This window comes from Tyto alba, unplaced genomic scaffold (assembly GCF_018691265.1).
Source record: "Tyto alba isolate M040663 unplaced genomic scaffold, T.alba_DEE_v4.0 Super-Scaffold_22, whole genome shotgun sequence".
Classification (NCBI taxonomy): domain Eukaryota; kingdom Metazoa; phylum Chordata; class Aves; order Strigiformes; family Tytonidae; genus Tyto; species Tyto alba.
The window spans coordinates 2,140,012-2,152,207 of record NW_024881296.1 but is presented as its reverse complement, the minus strand read 5'-3'; positions in this window follow the sequence as shown (position 1 = coordinate 2,152,207).

Genomic DNA, 12,196 nt, shown 5'->3' with positions numbered 1-12,196 from the left:
GATAAAAAGGAGAAAAGATGACATCTCAGATACCACAGATCTTTTCCTGGATTATTTCAGGATAACCCAGAAATGAAGAAACCAGTGGTCAAGACTGCCTAGCCATAATTACATGTTCATGTGCAAGGGTTCAGTTCTTCAGAGGGTGTGAACTACAGCAGTGTGGTTGAAGTGCCTGGAATAACACTGGTGGGCCCTGGATGAAATTTTGGCCTGTAGCTGAAGTTCTGGTGACAGTGAGCTAGTCTTCTGGTAGGAACTTTATTCATTTCCTTTTCTCAGTTATGTTTATTTCTATCTCTTTAAACATGTAGTGTGTTTAGTTTCCCTGTGTGCTTGCTTTATTTAAAGAAAGAAAGAAGAGTTGAACTGCTAGTCCTTTCTAATGTTAATATTAAGAAAATTGGATGATGTAAGATGACTGGGTCAAGACAAGAGACTACTCCTCACATCTGGTTCTGCCAAAGTTTGTTTGGAATGGTTTCTTGTAAGGTTAGATTACCAGGGAAGGACTCCTTATTTTGCGCTGTGATAATTGCCTGTTCCTGTTGGCATCAGGATCTCAATTCTTTAAGATGAGTATTTGGAGGAGGAAGATAATTGGAGGAGTGGAGCAGAATGCAGCTGTTCTTTGTGCTGTTCATGGTTAAGATGAATTTATTTTGTGGAGTGTATAATTGAAAATGTTTCGATGAGATGATGTTAGATTCAGAGCAAGATCAACTCTATCTATGCCACTACTTTCAGATCTCCATCTAATCTGCCACAAGTCAGGCTGGCTGCTCAGGGTTGGATAGTTAGTCTCTTCCACGTGGTAGCAGTTTTAGCTATTATTAGTATATACTTCTGCAGTTCCTTAAGAGTAAACAGAGATATTATTACCTACTTCATATAAGAGTAACATACAGAGTTACACCTGTATCAGCTGTGAGAGCAATCATAGGTCAGCAGAGAATAAACTTTTTTCCATTCTGGGGAGGGAGTGTGTCCCTTGGCATGCAGGATTATATGATTACAGGTTTTGGAGACAACAGGTCCAGATTTCTGCTGAAGTATCAGCCATGCTTTCCTGCTCCTGGGCAGTGCCTATTTGGGAGTTACCTGTGCTTTGATGGGTAAGGAGGCATGTCTCCCTGCTTTATCCTATCAAGCCTATCTATAGTTTAGGCTATCATTTGCTACTTACGTAGTGCAAAAAAAAAAAATGTGTGCCACGAAGTTAACTTATAAATTCACTGATTTCCTTTTTAAGCCACTGCAATTCGTAGCATCTAATCTGAGAGTTTTTAGTAATGGCATATTAAGTCTTCATTGTGGTACATTATGTCAAAGCAAGGTGAAATCTTTGGTAAGCATTCTGATAGAGTCACAAGCAAAGAAGATTCTATTACTTTTATCTCAGGAAAAGAATACCATCATCTACTACAAACCCAAATACATATGAATAGATTTTCACTAAAGTTTTTTTAAGTTGGGGCTAGATGGGAAAAAAAAATGGTATTAGGAAAACTGTTGTTATAAAAACATTGTAGGAAGCTAAAGAAAGTGGTATAGGTTTTTCAGCTAAGTCTCACTGTTCAAAAGTTCATCTTGACTTCTGAGGAATTTGACCATCTAGAAATATGCCTGAAAGCACTGAAATTTCAGCCCCCTTCTTCCTAAAGGAGACAGCAGTTGACACAGAGAAACAGCTTCTGCAGTCTTCCACTGATCAGGGGCTTTCTTGGAGAAATGGCCACAGTCTGGTCTCTAGGACAGTTACAAAGTCCTACTTTCTGCACGAGTGAGGCCAAAGTGGTTATCTTGGAAATCTGAATGTGATTTTAATTATGTCTTTTATTATTGGACCAGCTGTAACCAAGATTGTAACAGTCAATTATATATGGAGCTTTATTGGCAAAGGGTGTTTAATATTAAACAATCATTGGTAACTGTGAACATACCTGATACAATAATGAACTTTATTTGAAAGATCAGCATGAGATAAAGGAGTTAAATTTATCTGTACAGTCTGTAACAATAACAGAAGGGCATATCGTGAATTCATTTTATTTGGAAACAGAAAACTCTGAATGTTGTTAGATTATCTTTTCGAGATCATAAAGTAAATGTTTGGTAACCAGAGATTTGTATTGCTAGAGAGAATCACTTTCACTAAAGCTACAGTAACTGAATGTTTAAATGTGCAGTGCTGACCTGTCAAAGCACGTAACAACATCTTTAAATAAAATGGAAACGGCTAGAGCTGCCTTTATCAGTGTTCTCCTCTGACAACTGCTTGAGGTTCAATTCTGTTCCCATTGAAGTCAGTGGAGAATCTCCTGGTAACCTGAAATGATTCATGGCACAGACCTTACCAGGGAGAAAAGAAGTCTCAAAGCACCGAGAAAAGTATGCTGTTGTCCCACAGAACTTGAGATATTTATACTCACACAAAGCAATATTGCCAACCCACAGAATTCATAATTGTGGCTTGAGCCCCCTTGCAGGAGCCCTGTAGAGGACAAAAGTCTTATTGCCCCCAGCAGATTTTTTTTTCAGTCTTCCAGTTCTAAGTCACTGGACACCTTTGACAGTTATAATACCTAAGTTTTCAGCCTAATTAAGGGCTCAGAACACTTCTTGCACTATTTTTAGGTTTTTTTAACTAAAGCTGACTTTCTCTGATAACCAATGATAGGCTCAAATCAGAAAGGCTCGTGTGGCAAAATCTGCCCTAACCCCACAGCTCTGAAGCACTGAGAAAGTACATACTGGTTGGGCCATATTCCTGGTACAGCAGGGTTGGTTTGGTTGGTTTTTTTTTTATTTATTTTAACTTTATGTTTGTGTCAATGGCTACACGGGCTGTTTAGCCTAAAGCATGAGTCCCGGTGCAAGTGAGGAGGCGGGATGCAAAGGAACAAGGCCAGCTGCCCTGGGCATGCCCAGGACCCGTGCAGTGGGTTTTACCTGCACCCATCCTCCAGACCGAACTTCCACACTGGCAGGAGGACAAGCCCCATCCCCTATTTTCAGTCTAATTTTTTCAATTCTCAGAGGCTGGACTAGGAGTTAGCATTTTGAATATTTGGGCTTGGGTCTTTCTCTTCAGTTCCACTCTCCTGATTGCTGCTGTTTGGACACAGTGGACCAATATTCTGCAAACAGTGTCTTTATCAGCATGTAATCTGAAATACTCCAACCAGTGATCCCTCCTGCTTCTCAGTTTCCAAAATGCAGCTCAAATTCTTAATTGGGTAACCTGAACTTCTCTGTAATCTACGTATCAGTGTGTATGGATGTAATGGACATGTCAGTTCTGTGTACATTAACACTTTTAAGTCATATAATGGGTCTGTTCACTAGAAGAATAAACACACCATACAATTTAATGAAAAACTGGGGGGATACAGAGGAGAATGTTCACTGAAAGCTTTATCTACAATGGAAAAGCAGTTATTTTTCTTTTGCAGATTTTGGGGGTGTTCTTCAGCAGTGGTATTCTGAATGTTGAGAATTGATTGTCTAATTGTGTCATTTGAATTGGGGGGGGGGGGGGGGGGGGGGGGGGAAGGAAATGGCAAGAATTTCTTCTTGCAAGCACCTTTCAGCTCTTGAGAGGCTACTGTGTTGCCTGCACAAGCCTACAATTGAATACTGCAGAATAGAGTACTTTTATGCAGAGAAAATTATTAGTTAAAAAATGCAAAGGTGTGAAATATAACAAAAGGCGATATTTGGAATTGCACTGTTAGGAGACACAGAGTTTGATCCATGAAAGCACAGCAGGACCGCGCCATATATAGGAACGCACAATCTGTCAAAATTAAGTGTGTAGTTTATGGTATGCTTTTTGTTTGAAATAAGATATTACCTCCTATTTATAGTAAAGCAGACTAAACAGTTCTATATGTCTGCATTTAAGATTTTCAGGCAGAGAGTAAGGATACCTTTTACCTGGAAATTGTAGAGTCAGAGCTCAAAATTGTTAGCAGTGATATAAATGAATACCTGTGATTTTATAGGTATATAAATTTCAAGCTTCTGCTTACATAGCCCTGCTCTGTCTGCAGTATTGGCTGGATCTGAAGATCACTGCTGGAGGACTACTAGGAAACAAATGAACTTGCAATGCATAGTATCTTAAAGGAAACTATAAATGGGATAGGTCAAGGACTAGGCATGTAAGCGACAGGAAAAAAAATCTTCCTTTTAGTTTATACAACTCCTGCTTCCATGTCTGTGCAGATTCCTAATAAGGAATAGTAACTTTTCGAGGCACTAGGCCTGTACATATTTCCTGACCTTATAATTCTCACAGTTCTAGACATTCCAAGGTAGGGGGTCATTCAGACAGAGTTGTAATTTCTTGTGCATATTTATTTCCAAAGTATCTTTTGCATAGTTTCCCAGTGAAATCATGTGCTAGGGCTGGGGAATGCTAAATAGGTTATTTTTCAAGCTTGCATATAAAGAGCCTGTCAAAGTGGACTGTTTTGGACTTATCAAGTAAAAGAGCTGGAGCCAAACCATGATGTTTGTAGCTTGTCCTTCCCAACCCAGCTACAAGCTGGGCTCCCAAACTTCCAATGGGAGGTGACGTAAGAAGGTTAAGGAGTTCTGGTTTTGTTATCGGTGAGGATTTTAACAATGATAAAAGTCTTGAAAGCGTATGTTGACTCAAGAGGAGTGTGACCTGAGCCTTCCCCCAAAAACTACATTTTGTTAACCCTTTGGCGTTAGATTTGTCCTCCTTTTCCTTCCCATTCTGTAAATAAACATACGACAAATTTTAGGGGGAAAAAGGTTATAGAGGCCCAGCCTCTCTGTAAATAACCTTAGCTGGTTGTGAAAGCACATTTTGAATTAATTTTCCCAGTCCTTCAAGACACATACCTTTTTTTTAAGCAATTACATTTTTCTGATCAAAGAATTAAAACACATCAGGGACCAGCCAAGACATCATGAATTTCGAATATTCATTTCTCAAAATCCATCAGCCAAGCAGCACCTAGAAGTGATCTACTATCTGAAAGAGATTTACACAAGGTATTTGTCTGGCCATTTCCAAAACCAAAAATATCTCTGCTAAAAGTCCTGCAGATAATGTATTCATCAAGGAGAAGCTAATCTTGAGAGGAAAGAGTTTGCCCTTAATGCTGCGTATGTCTTATTCAAAGCAGCAGTAAGGAAGGTTAGTTAGACCTCAGCTTTTATCAAGATATGGCTAACTAATCTAAACTGAAGTGTGGGCACTTTCTTTCTGAACTCCAAAAACATCTAATGCATTTGGGACTGAGGTTTCCCAGCTCTTGTTGAAAAGTAAGTGTAGACTTTCTGCTTGCAAAAATTCCTGTGAAAAAATCAAACCCTTTTCTGAGCATTTGAAAAGAATGGCGAGGGGAAGATCCCATGGAAATTGGGAGTGTTTTCACAGATTGCTGGTGACAGTAAGTATCATTTTATAAAACACCAGTCAGGCTGCATATGACATATGGAGACAATTTCTGCCTCAGCTATATTTACCTTTCGCTTTGATCTAATGGGAACAGCTCATGTATATTGAGGCAGAGCTTGGTCTACAGTATCCTATTTGGTTTGCATATTGGAAGAAGTTTGGAATAGCTAAGTTGACACGTGCTGTTGTAACTAAGAGGGCAAGGTGGTGCAACGAGCCTGATTTAGTTGTGTGGAAGGACAGTTATGAGGTGATATGAGTGAAATGCATTAAGTGCTGCCTTTTTGCTTTATCATTAGAGAATCATTGAAATGTAAGACTGGAAGGGAACTCCATAGGCCATATATTCTGTTCTCCTGCTGGAAGGCAGGATCAATTATACAACCATCCCTGGCAGCCATTTAAGTAAAATATTACTGGAATGAAAAGATATTCTTTATATTTAGAATGGGGAATGCTGCCAGCACAGTTAGTTACTTACCTTCTGGAAAAAAAAAAAAAAAAAAAAGAGGAAGAAAAAAAAAAAAAACATAAAAGAGAGGTTATTCTAGCTCTTCAAGAGTTATCATTCAAATTAGTTTGATGATTTGCTTGGGATCATTGGAGAAGCCTGAATAGAAGATATAAGTGGAAGGTAAGACAGGATATGTGGAAGTGAAAAATAAGGTGATATGATCATAGAAAGGCAAGGGAACAGGTTGAACAGGCTTCCAGTTGAGGTGGTGAGTTCCAAAGGCAATAGTATATTTAGGCAACAACAGAATAAGCATGTGGAATTCAAAAATACAAAGAGCTGTGGGTTGTATTTTTGAACTTTGAATTACCTGGTGACTCTTTCAAAGGTTAGAAGTGAGATTTTGCACGGCTTGCCCCCCTTAATTAGTACTGGAGATTTGTGTGTGTATGTGTGTTTGCTTACATAGCAATGGTTTGATTCCTCTTGAACAAAAAGGCACGATAATTTTAAGATTCTTTCAAAAAATAAGTTTTATAGTTTCTTAAAGTAATGCAAGAGAGAGAGAGAAGAAGAAACAGCATTGCACTGCAGATCAACGTGGATCATACTTGCCTCTGCTGTAGTCGTATCACTGTAAAGCTCCCTGCCTGACAGTTGCAAGTTGTTTTTCTAAAGCCAGACCATTTCATGTGACTTTAGTGAGAGCTGCAGTTTTCTCCACTCTACTTTTAAGTATAAACACTACAATTATTTGCAGAGTGTTATTAGTAATTTATTTTATCAATCTAACATTCTTATATTATGCATCTTAATACCACTATTAACTGTTTTGGGTCATTTCTTATTTGTATACCAGAAAACTGCTTCCAGTGTTATTACTTATTGGTCATAATCAATTAGGGAAGTTTTTAGACTATGGCAGTCTTATATAAATACACTGGCAAAGTTCACCTCCTATGATTTCTGACAATTAAATTGTTCTGTCACTTTGGGACCTTCATTAATCTCAACTTGTCATCCTTGTTTATGCAGGTTATAATGGCCTGTGTGTGTAAGTGAAATGAGATGCTAAAAGCCCTTGGCTGTTTAACTCTTTGATGAAAGTCAAGCAGGAATATGTTGTTGAAGGGAAAAGTTGATTTTTTTTTTCATCCTCCAAAATAGCACCGTGGAAATTATTGCACTGTTCAATGATTAGCTATGAAATAAGCCAAAGAAAAGTTTTACAGAGAGGTGAAGAAAACCGAGTTGACAGTACTGTTATCACAGTCCTTTGTGTGTCTGCATGAGTGCACATAGAAATAAAGATGTGGCAACATAGATTACTTTCTCTTCCAGGAAAGTGGTATGAAGACATCATGTTCCAGCAGAGGAATCTAACAGCCAGAGATTTTCAGATAATGTTGCAAGATCAGTGTAACTCAGGTGAAGGACATAGCTAAAATCCCTTGAGACTTTGAGATGTGTTATTAGTAGGCACTTCGGTTTGGGTAATTCTGCCAGACTGATTACTTGGGACCACTGCAGGCTCACTTCTGAGGACTTTGGGAAGTTAAAGTCCATTTACAGATTTGAATTTAACATTTAAGTTCCTGGGGAGTTTGTAATTTTCTTCTTTCTTCAATTATCTCCTAGAATTTGAAGACCTGCTTTCTGATGTCTCCAAATGCAGATGGTGATTTATTATCTTCTGCCTCTCTCTGCACCTTTTAAGAAGATCTTAAAAGGCTTTTTAGAGTGGTCACTCTACAGCATCAGCACCGTTACTTATATCAGCCTCAGGCAGAGCTCTGCAGTGATCCTTCCTTCTGGAGTGGCCTTTCAATTTACAGCCCTCTGGACTGTCATCAGATCTTCACCTGGCACCATGCACCAAAGATGCAGGTACCTTTTATTCCATGCAGTTCATCAAACCTAGTGTTTCCTCTTGGACAAGTGCCTTTTGAAATGGAAATCCAGCTTAACAGATCTTTATTCCCATTTGCAACTAGAAATGAGAGGCCAGGTCAAAGCAAGCAGTGCCTTGTCCCATGCTGACAAAGCTGGAGATGGAGCACAGGTCTCCTGACCTGCTCTGAGCCACCATCCATATGCAGCTGGTCAAGGTTAAAAAATAGGAATAGCCTTAGAGTTATCCATCTCAAATCTAAAAGGAGTGTAATAATGTGCTATTCTCTGCACCCTGAGAAACATACGAGTGACATCCTCTCTCTGAGCACTAATTACCATAATTCTTAGACCAGAGAGAGATCCAGAACACTGCACAAATTATCATCCAATATCTTTAATAAATGTGGATGGTAAGTTACTTGCAAAGGTGCTGGTTAATAATCTGGAACACATATTCCCAGACCTAATTCATTTCAGTCAGGTGGGATTTATTAGGAATTGGACTGTCATGAAGTTGTACGAGGCAACTCTTCAGTACAGTAAGTTCACACAGAAGCAAAGGAAAGAACTGGTGTATCTCATGGTAATATAAATGACTTAGACCGTACAGAGACAGAAGATTTCTGACTTTTCTAAACGTTCGGCTATGGGCAACTTTTTGACACCGTACAGTAAAAGCCAGTGGCACCCATCAATCTATTATAAAAATGGTGAAGCCAGTGGGTTAATGGCTAGGCTTCCTAAGTTACAAAAAAGAAATGGCAGAGCTGCTCTCCCATTTCTGCTTGTTCCAGAGTTCACATCATTAACTGTGTTTCTTTTTTCTTTTATGAGATTAATTTATAAAGAAAACTAAATCCCATGTGCCTCAGGGATGCCCATTTTGAATGTGGCTGCCTTTCTTTCTTGCCTAGAGAGGAAGGAAAGGGATGGGCTCCCACCAAAGATGCCTCAGTGTGTGTGCCTAAAGTTCGGTAGGATAAATGCAAGTCTTGAAGGCAAACTGCCAGATGTTATTTGTCGAAGCTGTCTCTAGGCTGCTCTGAACCATACCAACACGTGTGTCAGGGCAGAATGAGAGTCAGGGCAACTTTCCAATTTTTCTTACTCCCAGAGGCTTTGCAGGGGAAGCTGAGTTTAGGAATAGAGAAACAAAAGACAGTGAAAATGGGAGATGGGTGTATTTTAGGTTCTAATGCTGAGGCAACTATTCAGCTTCATATATGTAATTTCACCTTAAATTTCAAACACAAAACAATATACATGTTTTTCTAGATACCTCAGTGTGTGGTGAGGTGCATAAATCAGATGCAAATACTAGTGCTTGCTCCTCAACCTGTGGGGACAGCATTACGACTTCTGCTTTGACAATGTTAGCTGATCATATACTTTGGGAATGAGGTAAAGCTTTAACAGGCCTTTTGAAATACTTTTTAAAAGCCACACTAGATTTTATTCAAGATCATACTAATAAAATCTTGAGTTTAGCCAGTTCATTTCTGCCCAGTGCCTTTGTACATATATATAAAATAAACAGACCGAAACATTTGTAGTATCAGTTGCAAAATAAGTGATTCATCCTACAAAAGAGAAAAGCACTTGCCCAAATAAACATAACATAGTGGTGAAGCACAGTTCTTGAAGCAACAAACCCACAAAGATGCTGTTGCTTATGTTCTTATTCCATTATCATCTTTCCATGAACAGGCAGTTTACTTACACTGGTATCTATGAGGAAAGTCTATTTTTAGCATGTCTTTGTATATTAGCTGGTATAGCCAAATGCTGATATAGTTTAAGAAGACAGCGCTCAAAAAAGTTTACTATATAATGTCAAGTACGGATATTTAGTTCTTAGCCTCCATTTCTTTGCAATAAGATACAGCATTAAAGAGATGACATTGATGTATTTGTTATCCTACCTGATATAGTTTTCCTTTTTTTTTACCCCCTCTTGGAGCTTTACCTTAGTGATATTCTCCATCTCAATGCTTCCATCAGACATTTTTGGTACTATGTAAATTACATTTAGTGCATAATTATGCACAGCCGTTAGGTTGCATAAATAAATTCTCATCTGTTTTTCGTGTGAACCCTGAAATGAGTACACCTGTACGAGCCTAAAACCTGTAAACTGATTAATTGTACCAGGACCACTTAGCTCGTGTGGGGTTCTCTTCCATTTCCAGGACCTGGTCTCTTGTGTCTGCATGATATTGTGTCATCTTATAGATGTATATGGGGAGATAGATAGATAGATAGATAGATAGATAGATAGATAGATAGATAGATAGATAGATAGATAGATAGATAGATAGACAGATAGATAGATAGATAGATAGATAGATAGATAGATGTCAGAAAACAATTACCACCCCTCCAGAAGTGGTCAGAGAAGTGGAGCGCAGTGGCGGTACCCTCAGGAAGTGAAGTGGGGTCAGCTGAAGATGGACAGTTGAGACTTTCACGCAATTCACAGTTCCTTATGAGACTCAGAAATTGACTTCACAATATTATTTTAAAAACCTTGTTGAATGCAGTGTTCAAAATTGTATTTCTAATTTGGCTTTGATGAAAAATGGAAATATTCATGTTTAGTTTCCTAAGAAGCAGTTTTCCAATTTTAATTCAGCACATTTGAGTGAAAATTCTCATGTTTTTAATGAATTTCTGGGACATTTTGAAGATTAACTTGGAGAAAATAGGGATAAAATGTACCTCACAAGTCATTTATTTCTCAATTACAGCCATCTAATATCCTCGGTGTGTATAAATCAGGTCAGTTTAGCAGTACCAATTAAACAAAATGTGTCTTCAAAATCTCATAGTAAATTTAAATTAAAGGAAATATTTAATTTTTTTAAATGAGCAATCTCACCTAATTAATTAATTTTAAGTTTTCCATAATCAGTGAAATACAGGAACATACACGGTCTGGCTAATATGGACATAAAAATGTGTACATGTGTGTGTGGGCACTCACACATCTGTGTATACACAACATATTTTTGTATTTGCACATGCAAAAACACAGACGCACGTATATATATATATGTATATATATACACATGCATAAAATCACTGATGAAACTACTGGTGGCTACCTCTCCAGGCAAATACGGCTCATAAATTGACACATTTTGCTTAATCTGTATGTAAAGCATGTTACACATCACTGTTATAATGCAGACATCTTAACTTTAAATGAGACGAAAACAAACATAAAATTAGCACTTTAGGGAACCCCCTGCCACTCAATTTGTGTTGGGTTTAACACCTTCTTATTTTATATATCCTTCTACATAAACAGTTTTATATCAGCCCTTGATATGGTGCCTTCAAAGAATTAAATGTTGAGCTGTTTAAAAGCACTAATTAGCAGCTTTTAATACAAAGGGGAGCACAGTTATTAGTAAAATCTTGTAAACCTAGAATACCCTTCGAGCCCAGTCATTTGTGTGTGAAATAACTCAATAAAGATATTATATTGTTAATCACAAAAACCTTCAAGGGAAATGCTAAATCTGGGAAGAAATATAAGTTGTACCTTTCCAAACAAAGGAGGAAAAGTGACCATCACATTAAAGGAAAGCCATAAAATGCCAAGAAGAATATATTCATTGATAAAATGCGGCTTGTTTCCTAGTAAGGGTTTTTGTAATCTGTAACCTTATGCACATACAACAACAAACATACATTAATGGTGTTTAGTTTGAACACAGCCAGCGACATATTTATTAAATTAGCACTTCATTCCTTTCAATAATGTGCAACAATGGCAAGGCTTTTTCAAAAGGTAGCTTTTGGTAGTGCTATGATAATATTTAAATCTATAGTTATTTTTGTACAATGAAAATGATATACATATATGTATGTATGTACCATTAGAGATATTTATAAAGGCACTGGGACTGATCTCACCTAGAGTTTCTTTCTAGAAAACTGTATGTGTACACTCAATTTTGTTTGATATATTTAAATTTTTGCTTGACAGTGCTGAGTTCTACTTCTCTCAGTACATCACACATGTTTTATGTTAATAGTTAATATTTATGATGCAGGTAAATAATTATATTCTTAAATGTTTTAAAATTACACTGATTCCAACATTATTAAGGAGGTAGTGTTTCTAATTTATATAATGCGGTGTAGCTGAGTGGCACTAGATAACAGAAGAAATATGCATAAGTATGGAGAAAATATTTTGACTGGCAACTAATGCTTTAAAATAAAATACTAAGAATGTCAGAATTTACACATGCTAAAAAAATACATAAGACATTGCTTTCATAGTTTGTGAGCGGTTTGCATGAGATGGTGAGTGATTACATGAAAGTGAAGACTTTCACCTTTTTTTTGATGGTCTCAGTGCTAGTGGATTTATTTTTTAAAAAAAGGAAAAGTAAATA